This window comes from Melitaea cinxia, chromosome 10 (genome assembly GCF_905220565.1).
Source record: "Melitaea cinxia chromosome 10, ilMelCinx1.1, whole genome shotgun sequence".
NCBI classification, from domain to species: Eukaryota; Metazoa; Arthropoda; class Insecta; order Lepidoptera; family Nymphalidae; genus Melitaea; species Melitaea cinxia.
In genome coordinates this window covers 5101808-5117283 of record NC_059403.1, presented here as the reverse complement: position 1 = coordinate 5117283, position 15476 = coordinate 5101808, and the positions used below count along the sequence as shown (strand labels likewise).

General features: G+C 34.7%; 1 long non-coding RNA gene across 1 annotated transcript in view; it reads right to left on the bottom strand.

Annotated features, from left to right (window-relative positions):
- Window positions 1–5421: 5421 nt before the first annotated feature.
- Window positions 5422–15476, bottom strand: part of LOC123657082 — a 67794-nt gene continuing 57739 nt past the window's right edge. Inside the window, exon 3 of the long non-coding RNA XR_006743650.1 lies at window positions 5422–5502. This is a non-coding gene — a long non-coding RNA (uncharacterized LOC123657082). The remainder of the gene's footprint in view (window positions 5503–15476) is intronic.

Below are 15476 nucleotides of genomic sequence, written 5' to 3'. Positions count from 1 at the left end.
TGGTTAGTTTAAATATTTTAACACTTTTTATGATTTTTTATATCAGGTATGCTATGAGATTTATATAGAATATACAAATGTGTATTGAAAACATAAAGTTTAAATCATTACAATTTTCTGACAAAAAAATAAATAAAAATAAAAAAAACAAAATTATACCAAATTTCTTATTATTAATTTGTAATACTTACTGTTTGATAAAAGTATTGAAAACAATATTAGAGTCGACTCATACTTAAGCAAGGCGTCGGGTCGGAAGACGTTCGTTCGCGAACCATACACGTTTTAACTGACAATGACGAGCATAAAAGTTAATAACAATTTTATAAACGAAGAGAATAGTCATAAATCACTTGATCACCAAAAAATTAGGCATGAAAATCGTATGCAACTTTCAGTCATAATTCAATCTTTAAGCCATCGTAACTGTACATTAGCGTGGAAATAGTAGTTGTAAACACCGAATTCCTTCTTGGAAACCCGGAAGAACTATATTTATGGAACATATTGAGTGAAACGCTATATAAAAATTGATCCACACACTGTCTACAGAAACGTGATGATATGTACTAAACAAGAATAGAGAACGTGTAAAATAGAAAAGTTAACGTAAATAAATAATAGATTAGCTTGGCTCGGTCTGGTTTTGTATACAATAGTGACAAGTTTGACACTTGACAATCCTAAACAGGTTGACATTAGCTGCAAATCCCGCCATCTAGCGACACAGTAAAGATTCTTACGACGACGCGTCGCTTCCTGTTACAGCTACGATTTGCATAGAGTCAGAAGTCACCAGTAGATGACAGGACCGGCTATAAACTAGAATTATAAATATGCGTGGTGGCGGGAAACAAAAATAATGTATACAATAGTAGTTGTTTATTAAAACAAAATGAACACCATTTTTATTTGCTATTGTGGTTTGGTATTTATACAATCTAAATAAAAAGTAAATATTGATTAGTTTCCTCTTTAAACAAGTACCGTGAACTTTTACTTTTATAAAAATAATGTATCAAACCGTTAAATTAGAAGCAAGGATTTATAAGAAAAATCATTTTTGAAATTTAATTGTTTATATACTTAAAAACATATTTTTGTTTGCTTTGTCTACACGATAAAAATTTTTTGTTGTCCTTACAAAAAAATATTAGCTACCCTATGGAAAAAAATGCATAAAACATTGTCAAATGCAGATCAAATTCTCATAGGTACAGAGTTATAAGAATCTATCAGATCTTATAGACTCTCCATAACCCTATAAGAGAATTTGGTTTGCATTTGTCCATGTTTTATGAGATTTTTTCCATAGGGTAGTTTTGCGGGCGTAGGATATATTTCTCGTGGCGGGAATTAGGGATAGGGTCGGCAACGCGCTTGCGACGGTGTTGCAAACGTCTATATATTATATTTTAATATTAATATTTTACTATATTTTCATAACTTTTTACTGTTTTTATACCTCTCCGCAAATAGATAGTTGCAAGTAGAATAATGGTTACATTTAATATATTAAGCACCTACGCTTTTTACTCTGAATTGAATTATTCTCTTAATAACTTAAATTTTATTATAATTTTATTTTGAAGTAATTAATTTTGATTGATTGTTCGATCTTCTCCTACTGTAATATAAACTCTTTGTAATTAAAAATGATTTTCTATTTTATAGTTCGATTAGCTATAAAAGCGTGTTTTTTTAGTTTGTTTAAACTATAATTTATTTTTTAATTTTATAGTTCGATTTTTCGATTATTTCCGGCCTTCATTCATGGCATGCACAGATCGCGCGCTAGCTTTATCTCTCTTACTTCCTTACAGAGGATCCACGAAATAATTTATTAATCCTGGCAGTCCTAATAAGGATATTGGGAAACTGTTATTGAATTGCATTGTCATCGGTCCTTGATACGTGTGCAAAGTTTCAAATTATTCAAACTTAGGAAAATTGGTGAAAATTATGCTCAAAGATTCCATTACATACATACATACAACCCAGATAATATAAAAGCATGGTAAAAATTCGTTTGAAACAAATAAATAAATCAGTTTTTATAACTTTTATTGACGACCTATTCTTGTCTTTTTAGCCGACTTCCAAAAAAGGAGGAGGTTCTCAATTCGACTGTATTTTTTTTTTTTTTTTTTTTAATGTATGTTACATCAGAACTTTTGACCGGGTAGACCGATTTCGACAAATTTTGTTTTAATCGAAAGGTGGTGTGTGCCAATTGGTCCCATTTAAATTTATTCGAGATCTAACAACTACTTTTCGAGTTATATCTAATAATGCGTTTTTACTTGACGCTTTTTTCGTCGACCTGTGTTGTATTATACCGCATAACTTTCTACTGGATGTACCGATTTTGATAATTCTTTTTTTGTTGGAAAGGGGATATCCCTAGTTTGGTACCATGATAAGGAAACCAGGATCTGATGATGGGATCCCAGATAAATCGAGGGAAACTCTCGACAATTCGCAATAACTTTTTACTGGGTGTACCGATTTTGATAATTTTTAATTTAATCGTAAGCTGATGTTTATCATATGGTCACATATAAATTTTATTGAGATCTGATAACTACTTTTTGACTAATCTTTGATAACGCGTAGTTGCTTGACTATTTTTTCGTCGATCTACGTTGTATTACTTGTCTATGTAATTGAAGTCGGTTTTTTTTTCGTTTGCGAGCAAACACAATTATTTATTATATGATTAGTTAAGCTTTTAAAGGAATGACTGGTAATTAACTATTAGAATAACTTATTTAATTATTTAAAGACTTCTGGCACACTGTATGTATCAGTGCACGTTTTAAAAGATCAATTGTTTTTTTTTTTAAATCACGTTTATTTTGATTCATCGTACATTTGATTTATCATCATATAATTTAGGAAGAGACGATCGTGTAAAGATAAATTTCCTTTACTATATTTTTTTTTTTTTTTTTTTTATGCATAGATAGGCTGGCGTTTGACCGCTATTTCACCTGATGATAAGTGAAAATGCGGTCTAAGATGGAGCACGCTTACCTAGAAGTAACCTATTCACTCGCGACTTAAAGATCCCCAGGTCATAGCTTTCAGGAAACACAGACGCTGGTAGAGAGTTCCATTCTTTGGCCGTACGGATCAGGAATGTACTAGCGAATCGCTTAGTGCGTATAGGGGGAATGTCAACCATATAAGGGTGACGTAACGCAGAGCGTCTGGTTGTACGATGATGGAAGGGGGAGGGCGGAATCAGGTCATGGAGTTCTTGCGCACACTCTCCGAAGTGTATCCGATAAAAAACCGACAGGCCGGCCACCCTACGCCGATGATGTAAGCTTTGCAGCTTTGTGGCGACCAGTGCATCGTCACCGATGAGCCTCCTGGCTCGTCTCTCAATTGATTCAAGAAGCTCCAGCTGGTACTTGGCTGAGCCATCCCAAAGATGAGAGCAGTACTCCATGCATGATCGAACTTGTGCTTGATATAAATTCAGAAGCTGTTCCGGAGTGAAGTACTGTCTCACCTTCGAGAGGACGCCCAGTTTTTTGGCAGCTGTTTGAGCTTTTGCCTCTATGTACGAGCCAAAATTGAGGGTGGATGTTAGAGTAACGCCAAGAAGCTCCAGGTGGCCGGATATGGGCACGGGCACACCTCGGAAAGAGGGAGTCAGTTGGAAAGGACTCCGTTTTGCCGAGAAGAGACACGCCTGGGTCTTAGAGGCGTTGAACTTGACCAGATTTGCGTCACCCCAATCAGAGACGGCTTTAAGGGACAAGTTCAGACGCTGAATCATGGCTTCCCTCAGCGACTGGATCTCAGACCCACTCGCTCGTGCGTCGGACATGTAACGCTCGACAACGGTGCTGTCATCTGCATACCCAAAGGTCCCGGGTTTGAGCAGGTCGTTGATGTGCAGCAAGAATAGCGTTGCCGAGAGTACAGACCCCTGAGGGACCCCGGCATTGATGACCAAACGATCGGACTCGCAACCGTCTATAACCACGCGAATTGATCGATCCCTCAGGAAGTCAGATATCCAAACACAGAGAGAAGCGGGTAGGCCGTATGAGGGAAGTTTGCTAATAAGGCCATCGTGCCAGACCCTGTCAAATGCCTTCGAGATGTCGAGCGAGACCGCTATGGCTTCCCCGTGTTTCTCGATAGCCTCACTCCAAATGTGTGTGGCATACGCGAGAAGATCACCAGTGGACCGCTTGCGACGAAAACCGAACTGTCGGTCGCTAAGAAGATCGTTCTCCTCAAGGTGTGCCAGAAGCCGATTATTCAGTATACGTTCCATACTCTTACAGAGTATGGACGTTATGGAAATTGGTCTGTAATTGACAGGGTCAGCTCGACTGCCCTTTTTGGGCACAGGCTGCACGTTAGCTTGCTTCCAGGCTTTCGGCACTTGTCCTGTCGCTAGAGAGAGACGAAACAGACGTGTCAGGATTGGAGACAACTCAGGTGCGCAAGTTTTGAGTACTATGGCAGGTATTCCGTCAGGACCACTAGCTTTATTCACGTCCAGATTGCGCAAGGTTTTAAGGACCTCTTTTTGACGAATTCGGACTTCAGACATGGACGTCTCGCATCGAATCGAAGAAATTGGAGGTGTGGCGCTGCCTGAGTCTAAACAAGAGGATTCCGCAAAGATTTTTGAAGAGATATTAATTTACCTATACATCGTTACCGCGTATTCCTATAATGTCCTAGGCAAATGCTATCATCAAACTTCTTTTTTTTCTGTTTTTGTTATTTTCTAATATAAAAAATACTTTTGATCTATATTATAACAAAATAGTTCAAAAGAAATGTTTACCTCGTTCAAATAAAAATCACCTTGAAAGGCTTAAACAATTTGAAACGAGGAAGGGGAGGTGGTTGACAAAATATCTACATACTCAACTATGTTTAAGATTATTAAAAAACTTACTTTGAACTACTGACAACTGGTATTCAAAAGACTAGATATTTATCCAATAATATAATGGTAATCTGTAGTTGACAGGAATAAAATAATATTACTTTTCTGTTCAAAAATAAAAATCTTTGATTTACGTCGAATTGGGAGTTTTCCTTTTCTAACAACAACTGTGACGGTTGACACTACTGACAGTTTACTTATATATTTATTATTATTAGACATTTTATTTATATATGAGCACTTTTACCATTTTCACGTAAGTGTCGAGTACATACGAAAAATATTTTACAAAAAAATTAAACTGACCAAAAATATGATTGTTTTATATAGTTTTTTCTCTTTATTTATGGAATATTTCTTTTGTAAACCAAAAAGAATCTAGCGGTTTCTTGATTGCAGTAAAGTGTGTTTACGAGGTATATAAAGCTTCAATGAATTATTTTGCTACAATTAAAATAACGCCAAAACTTATCTCTTCATTAAAACAATATTTTTCTGTCAACGTTCTACTTGCCTTTTAGCAGCTTAATTGCCGCTGCATTTTTATTCTGTTGTGCCAGTACTTATGTTGAGTATATCTGAAACAATAGAAACATATTTGGATGGTTACAATTATGAGAAAATAAACAAATAATTCACATAATATTAATACGAGTTAAATAATATTGAATTTGATTCCTTCGATCCTATTTATTAATTTATTAATAATTTATTGCACAATACAATTAATGCTAAAAGCATTCTCTATTTAACGCAATCATTTTTTTTTTCTTTTCAAACTTAAAATTTTAATGGCAAACAGGAAAGGTTGTGAATATCGAAAAATAAAACATTAAATTTTTGCTGTTATACTGGTGAAAAAGTATTTAAAGATTTGTAACGTAAATTTTATTTTTATATTTTAATTCAATGTTAATCAGAAACAGCAAGTTACTATTATTAAATTACTTAATTATATTATTTTCGTTTAATTCTTTGTTAAGTGGTTTTCAGTCTAGCGGTAATTTAATTTCGATAAAAACAGTAGGTAAACACGTACACAAGTAAACAAAGAGATCAATGTATTACGTATATTTGGAGTTTGGACTGTATTTACACTATTGTATAAATTATACTATATAATTATTCATCATTAATACCGTTCATCACTATGATTTTCGAGGGTTTCCCTCAATTTCTCTGGGATTTCATCATCAGATACTGGTTTCCTTATCATGTTGCCACACTTGGGATATCTCCTTTCCAACAAAAAAAGAATTCAAAATCGGTTCATAAACGATATATATATATATATATATATATATATATATATATACACGGTCGAATTGAGTAACCTCCTCCTTTTTTGAAGTCGGTTAAAAAATAAACAAAAGATTACTACATAAATTTTATTTTAACTAGACTATTAGAATTGTACAGATACAAGTAAATTCTAATTAAATCAACATGATATATTCTCAACAATTAAGTTTTGCCGTTCAATTAAATACAATAATAATAAAAACGAATAAGTACATGTGTAGTTGAGAATGAATACAGAAAATACATATATCGACAATCTATTTAATTGACATATTCACATCACTGAAGCTTCATTAGTCAGGCACGCACTAAGCTACTCTTTGATGTGCACAAACTTTCCGTTTTCCTTTGATTGCTATAATGGAGCTGCGATGTTATTACACTAATTGAAATTTCGCAAAGTCCGCGTCACATTTATAGGACGCATTCGGACAATACTGTTAATACCTCTGACAGGGATATTCGTTGGCTCTCGATTAAAATTATCGATTTTAACACACTTTTATGTTTGACTTCGAATTTTCTAGGGGATGTTTACAGCGAACGTTTAAAACTCGCCGGACAAAGAGCTGGCACACTTTTTGGCCAAATAAAAAGTATACCGTAAAATTATAACAGACGTAAGAAGTAAAATGTGAGCGTTTAATAGAAATTATTAAAAACTGTAACGAGGGGGGACTCCATCCTTTCGATGACCGCATAGATCAAAATGAGGGTCGTCCAGCCGCGACCGTAGACTGGAGAGCACTTTGAACGAACTCCTCGGGAATACCTTCGGAACGTAGGTACTAATCACTCGTACGTACATCCGATCGGAAAAGGCATTAAAGGCAATAGTTTCAGCTTGCGGTGAACTGTTTGCGAGGGCGAGGGTGTGGGGGCGCGGGTGTGGGACCTCCTCGGCGCACATCAAAGGCGAACCGAGACAAAGCTCGAGGAGCCTTTTAACTTTATTTAGCGGAGTGGTAAGTTTAGCCGGTCGCGAATTGCTCAGGTTAAAGAGTAACACACTCACTTTGAGCTTGAGAGATCAGGGCTGTCTCTTTTACGTCGTTGCCTTTATGATCTGCGAATGTCTTGAGAACGGCGGCCGGGGCGGCGAGGATAAGAAAACGTTGCGGATACTTTGTTGCAAAACAAGAACACTACTTCTAGGATATAGGTTAGAAGCACAAAGTTTAACGTCTTACTTTCTTCCTTTTATTTTCTTTACACCATATTTTTGAAGTAAAACTTCTTTACGCACACTTGACTTAGGGAGTAAGCTGGTGAATGCGTGACGAGAGCGTGATGAAAAGTGTGATCGAGCGAGGCGAACGGAACAAAGGAGAGGGAGGTGCAAGTACACGTTTTCCTTCTCTCTTTATCTCATAGCTAGTTACGTTTCGTATATATCTAAGACATAGTACAGGCCTATTGTGCAGAAGTTTTACTTCAGTCGTGTCGTCTAAAGCACACTCGTTTTTTTTTTAATATTACGCTAAGCAAGTAAAATAAAATGTATGTAATTATAACAAAAAATGTAAATACTGTCAGGAATTTTAAGGGTAAACAACATTTTGACTGTAAGTACAATTACTACTAATTAGTTATCTCTGGATGATTTGTTGTCCGTCTAATCATCGAAATTCAGCTTTAATAATTATATTTGCTCGCAAACGAAAAAAACCGACTTCAATTACATCGACAATTAATACAACGTAGATAGACGAAAAAATAGTCAAGTAAATACGTGTTATCGAAGATTACTCAAAAAGTTGTTATCGGATCTCAATGAAATTTAAATGTGACCATACGATAAACATTGACGTTCGACTAAATTAAAAATCATCAAAATCGGTACACCCAGTAAAAAGTTATGCGGTATAATACAACGTAGGTCGACGAAAAAATAGTCGCATCGTCAATAACGCATTATTAGATATAACTCAAAAAGTTATTTTTAGATCTGAAATAAATTTAAATGGGACCAAATGACACACTACCTTTCGATTTAAAAAAAAAAATTGTCGAAATCCACCCAGTCAAAAGTTCTGAAATACATTAAAACAAAAACAAAATAGTCGAATTAAGAACCTCCTCCTTTTTTGTAAGTCGGTTAAAAATAACTTTATTTGTTTTTTTTTTTCAAGTATTAAATGTACACACGTCCAAGCCGACAAACCATTTTATACCATTATCTATACAACTAAAATTACAAATCTCGCCAACAACTTAATAGATTTCCAGTAGGTACGTCTTAAATTTATTAAAAAAAAAAAAAAAAAAATTATACCGAGTTCGAGTGGACTGAGGTATAAACAGTTTACTGTTCGTTAAAAAACAAGGGGTCATACATCTAAAGAGGCAAATATGTAACTGACGGACGCCGAATCAGATTCTTACTGCAATTGTTTTTTGTTTCACAGCACATTATTTGTTATTTCTGTGTTGAAAATTCTTCATGTTAGCAAGTAAAATAATAATAACAGATATGTTAGCGAGTTTTTTGTTTGAACGCGATAATCTATATCTAGCTAATAGTAGTTGACTGATCCCAAAACGAAATCAGTTCTAAAAGTGTGTCTAGCGAATTACAGTTGTAAACAACTTTTCTGAGGTCAAAATACTACTTACATAGTTATACGAGTACACTTAAATTGATATCGATATTCACAGAAACGTCAAATTGTTTTTAATTTCACATGCAGCTACAGATCATTGTTTTTCATTAACAGAATATTCGCATTCGCATTCAGCCCGTGACATCCCACTGCTCAGCATTGACCTCTTTCTCCATATAGGAGGATTGGAGCTTAGTCCACCACGCTGCTCCATTGCAGGTTGGCAGATATATTTCCTACTATGAGTAAAGATCGCTATCAGGTATTTATGATAACAACCGAGACCGACGGATTAACGTGATCTCCGAGTCACGGTAGGGAGACCCAAAAATAGAAATACAAACCGAAAAAAAATATTTGGACAAATACCAATATCCATCCCGAGTGGGAATCGAACCCGCAAACCGTCGGTGTTCTAGGCGACTACTCGCACCACTACACCAGAGCGGTTGTTAATAGACAGAAACAGAATATATTATTAATATATCAGTATCGCACAGCCCTGCCGGGGGAGGCACCGCAGCGGCCCGGTAATGCGTCCGTACCGCGCGGCGTCTCTTTGTCGGCTTCCTTTGAGTGCTGATACCACCTAAACTGCGAACAATAATTATTGACAATGTGCGTATTGTGCACTCGCTATTCACTGTGTGCATCGATTTAACAATAAAGTAATAGGGGAATAGGATTCAGTGACATAATTACAAATTATAAAATCTTTACGGGCGAACGGGTTCTGTTTTAATGACTGTTCGTTTCATCCGTATTCACTGCAATGTAATTATATTTTATGCATATACCGTTTGATGACATGATGAAAACTCTTTATGAAAATAAAAAAAAAGTTGTATGCAGCTGGAAAACATGACGATAATATCGCAAAGGGTAAAAAAACTCATAGACATAAAACTATTGTCACGTATATTTATACAATATTAAAACCATTCAACCGGTTTATTAAACAGAATAAAATCGTATCGAGGTAACATTAGCGTCAAACAGTCTGTTAAGCGCTAATTAAATATCGTCCACTAATTACGTTTGTTTGATTAAGAAACAAATTGCCGCTATCGCTATAAATCTGTCAGAGCGAGAGGCCGATAAATTTGAATACAATTAACTAGATCGTGGGGTGCACCCTTTGATAAATTAGCCGCAGACGTTGCTTTAACTTCTTAAAAACGCAACCTGACTTACATAACAAAATCCCGACGACAAAGAAATTCAAATTGCGACTAAGAGTATCTTGAAAATGTTCATAAGTCATCTGATTACGGACAAAGTGCACAATTAACGCTTTCATGCTTTGTGTCTTTATATCAATTTCCTACGCTCTTTGATCGTCAGATTATATTGCGAGTTAATAAGAGACTGAGACGTAATCGCCTAAATTAAATTCACTATGATTTATTCTTAGTCGACTAAACGCCGGTAGATCACTAGACTGTCACGTTCGCATTGTATTGTTTATATAATTATGTTTATGTTGGGCTAAGAAAAATAATTTTCAAATATGTACAGTCAATATCGACCCACTTTTATTTAACTCTGTCATTATCTATGTGTGCTAATTAAAGATATCGAGATATTTTCATTGTTAAGACTATAATGATACAACTTCTTTCAAATACGCCTATTTATCATTTAATATTGACTAAAGCATAAAAATTAAAAATAGAACAAAGTAACATAGACATGTATATAGGTACTGAGAAATAAAAATTAAAATAATGAATTGAATTTGTAAGGCATTTAATAAACAACTTAAGCATTATTAGTCGAATTTCCCTTTTAATTATAAAAATAAGAAACGAAATTCAGTCCGGAACCAGTCCAAGCTAGGTGAGTGAAATGAGAGCGGCCGCTGATTACCATGAGTTGGCACAAAGGGCAGCACGCCCTTTGACGAATTAGCCATACTAACATTACCTAGTAACCCAGCTTTACGTTTGAATCCATTGAAAAATATTTTAACACACGTTATTTTTGTCTTAAAAATTGTTTAAATATTTTTATACAAGTTTTACTGAGTACATGTACATCAATAAACGTATCTGTTAATATAGTTTTTTTAATCTAGCGTATAAATTTTTATTTTAAGTAACTATTAAAAGGTTAAATAAAATCGACTACTAATTTTATAACTAAGTACGAGTTACGCATTAAAACAAATATAATTGAAATATATAAAAGAAAAACTGATTAAAAAATTTAATCACATTCGAGTCGACCGCTGCTATGCACTGATAAGCGAGTACCGTTTCGCATTAAACGTCGCTTAAACGAAACCGACTAATAGTAGGGGCGACGGAATTGATTTCGCGATGATCAAAAGAATCAAATTCTCAAAGGAAGGTAATTTATTTGACCGCCCGCCCGCAGACCGCGCGCCTCTCGCCGCGCGCCGGCGACACTAGCGCGCAAAGTGAGTACGCTCCACGATTATATATTTTTCCTAGATATGTTCACGGAGAAATTAATTTTCTCGTTATTTGTTCGACTCTTATAAAATGAATGGAGATTTGAATTTTTCATTACATGTAAGTATATTATAATTACTCTTTTGATCTTGATTACATTAAAGATATTTTTATTCCTTCCACTTTCAACAAGTATGAACCAGGAATCCATTTGGATTTGAGTTTTGAATTGATTTGTAACACGAATTAGTAAACAAAGGTTTATGTACTTTTATATGTCTACTAGGTTGCCTTAATTTCTGACTTCTGAGTGCTCTGTAACCAAATCGTATCAATATTACTAAGCCTATGCGGAGTGCTGTTCGGTCACATAGCTTACCTTTGAAATCGGGATTTACGTATATTACAGGATACAATTAAAGTGTTCAAAATGTATGAATTACTATGACCTGTTACAAATAAATGTTATTTTTCTAATTCATAGACCGGATTCATGGACCCGGGCTCTTTGTAAATAAATAAAAACCGGACTACATCCACATCGACAATTCGACATCAAATTACATCGAAATCGCGTGAAAACTGGACCCAAGCCGCCCTCTATACCTCCTAAGTTTTACTTTTTAGTTAGATATTTACTTTTTCGTTAGGCGTTTTCTTTCTAAAATTCAAATTGAAACCGTTGTTTAGAATTGCTGTATTACTCGTAAATAACCTACTATTAACATTTATTAAAAGTGTATATACAGTTGCACCCACATAACTCTCATCATCTAGACATTTTTGTTTTGGAACGAAGTTCCTTACGGCAGGCTTGACATTTGGCTGGGCGACCGAACTGAAAAAAATGTGATACTAAAACCGTAAGAAAAGTATATAACGGAAGTGACGTAATATCAGTTACACGACTGTATAATATGACGTTTGTAAAACTAAAATATTACTAGTAAACCTTTTTTTAATTATTTATGTATTTTTATACTGTCGACAAAAAGGGCATGTTTTTTTTTTTTTTTATTTCACTTAATAGGTTGAATTATTATTATTATATATTAGTATTTGTTATTTTCTAAAATACTAAATTTCAGATTCATCTCACTGAATCATTCCAGCTTGTTCTTTTAATCCAGTCAGAGTCAGTATACTTATTATATAAATATTTACGTCGCAATAGTGTAAAAGACATGTTTTATATGTATATCTTTATCTGTACTAATCTATACTAATACTATGAAGATGAAAATTTGGTTTGTTTGTTTAAGTGCGCTAATCCCAGGAACAACTTGTTTAAATAGAAAATTTCATCTAAGTTGGATAGCCTATTTAAAGAGGAAGGTTAGGTATGCTTTAAGAAGAAGGAAGGCTATTTTTTTCCTCCAATCAACGCGGTTGAATCCGCGTGGCACTGCTAGTCGTCGATAAACATGTTACAATATGTAATTTAAGTATTTTGATTTGATCATAAGCATGACAAAAAGAAATATCCCTTCCCTACACACTCAAATAATAAAATGCGACAAAAAAAAAAAAAACAATTCATTCTTATAAACCTTATTTAGAAATATTTGATGGATTATATCGTTCTGAAATATTTTAAGTAACCAGCATAACACTTAATAAAATCGAGAGCACTCTCAATACTTGAGACGTTTCATAAAGATATGTCGATCGGCACCTTCAGTCTCCACAACACTCGCACGGAGTACGTCGTAACTCGTAATGTAATCAGCTCGTAGGCGCAACACGCAAACTAAATCACCGCGAAATTTAACAATATTAATGAAATATTTCGCTGCGATATTATGCGACTATATCGTACGACACTCGCATATCGATTTAATTAATTACCTTCGTTAACCGCCGCGCCGCCACTGTAATGAAATATTCTTACGTTTAGGGCCTGTTTCACCAGTTCTGGATAACGCTATATGACGGACGACAATATCTAACAAATAAAAGTTTTTGATGTATTATTCTTTTTCACTATAGAATTTCTAATCTAAGTGAATCTGAAAATTTGTGCAATCCGCATTGGAGCAGCGCGGTGGATTAAGCTCTGATCCTTCTCCTACATAGGGAAAGAGGTCTATGCCCAGCAGCGAACTTGTGGAAACCTACGTCGAGCATCGACTGCGATCGGCTGAAGTGATGATGATGATACTAGATATACCTGACAGTTTCCCGTAATAATCAGATTGGTTAAAAAATTTTTTTATTGCACCACACTTCGGCTTCCCACAGTGTCAAAATAGCATGGATGATTTCACATCACTTAGAGTGGAGAAACCACGAAGGAGATTAATCAGTATGGTTGTGTTTCAACATCAATAATAAATTTTGATTGTTTCTTATTATCATCAGTACATCTCACCTGATTTAGTAATTACTGTTTTATTACAATCAGCTGACAAATTTTAATTTTATTCAAAGAGATAGTAACGTCCGTTAATGCTTGGCATTGAATTTTTTTTTTGTGATTTAATTAAATACTACTGTAAATTTAAAGTATAAGTCACTCGGTCCCTATGGCTAAAATGATTCTGAACTTCTCTTTATTTTGGACAGATTTTAACTAACGAGAGTCATGTTATAGTTGCATAATTTTCTTTACAGACAACACACAAAGGGACACGTTTATTTTCATGATGATGGCCGGGTTAGAGTATGAAACAGTGACAATATGCTCACACGAGAACGTGTGAATTGTCGTGACGACAGTGTCGGAGTAAGATTGAAAAAAAAATTAGATTATAGGTATGTTTTAATTGCAATAATCGCTTTTTTGTTGCGACAAGCAGTTTAGCTTGTCTGTAGACTATACTCGATGTAGAGCTGGCAAGAGACAGCTTATTTTAAAAAGTAAAGTATTCTAGACGGAATAGCCATAAAGGCTGATTGATATGGAAACGGAAAAGCAGAGTTTTCATTGAGTTATCTGATATGATACTTGAGGGTATTTTTGGAACAAGTAGGCAAGCTGATATATTTCAGGCCTGCATTGAATTCACCACGCTACCAATATAGCAATCTAATGTATTGTATATAACTTGTATATAATATGTATATTTTTTTTAATGTATATTTTGTAATAGTACTAAGTACACGCCTAAGAAATGAAATCAAGGTTTTATTTGGAAGTTATCATCCGGACATATAACCCACTTTTAAATAATAATTTCCGTCATCAGACTCCACTGGTATCGAAATACTCGATATACTTACCTTACTATACAGTATTTAGTAAATTTTCATAATAAATAAATAACATTATTCAATATACTAACGAAGATGTTGCATCGCATCGTGTAAATTACGTGATAAACTCTATTTTGTCACGTTGGCTCTCCCTAGTCGAGGTCACGTCCACGTATTGTATCGCAGTCGATGGAAAAAGGGAAAAGAAAAACTTAACACAACTAACATACAAGATGTTGTCGTCTGAGACTTATAGACATGAAATCTATTACTTTTTTTTATTATTTTATGAACATCCACTGTTCTACTTTCTGCAAGGGCATTGTTAACCTTTGTCAGTTGACAAATGTCAACACATTACATTCGACTGGCGTTGTTTTTAATCTATAATCTATAATCTATAATATATATAAAAGCGAAAGGTCACTCACTCATCACGAAATCTCCGAAACTATAACACCTACAAACTTGAAATTTGGCAGGTAGGCTCCTTATAAGACGTAGGCATCCGCTAAGAACGGGTTTTATGAAACTCGACCCCTAAGGGGGTAAAACGGGGGTTGGAATTTTGTATGAAAATCCTATGTTTTTGAAGTAAGAGACTTGAAATTTAAAATGTAAGCTCTATAGATGGGGAAAAGGTATGCAAATAATGTATCTTTAGAAATCAACTCCCTATTGGGGTTAAAACGGGGGATGGTAGGTTGACTTACTCATCACGAAATCTCCGAAACTATAATAGCTACAAGCTTGAGATTTGGCAAGTAGGTTCCTTATAGAGCGTAAACATCCGCTAAGAACAGATTTTACGAAACTCGCCCCCTAATGGGGTAAAACGGGGTTGGAAGTTTGTATGAAAGTCCTATGGTTTTGAAGTAAGAGACTAGAAATTTAAAATGTATGCTCTCTAGATGGTGAAAAGGCGTCCAAATAATGTATCTTTAGAAATCAACTCCTTTTTGGGGTTAAAACGAGGGGATAGCAGGTTGACTCACTTATGATGAAATCTCCGAAACTATAACAGCTATAAACTTG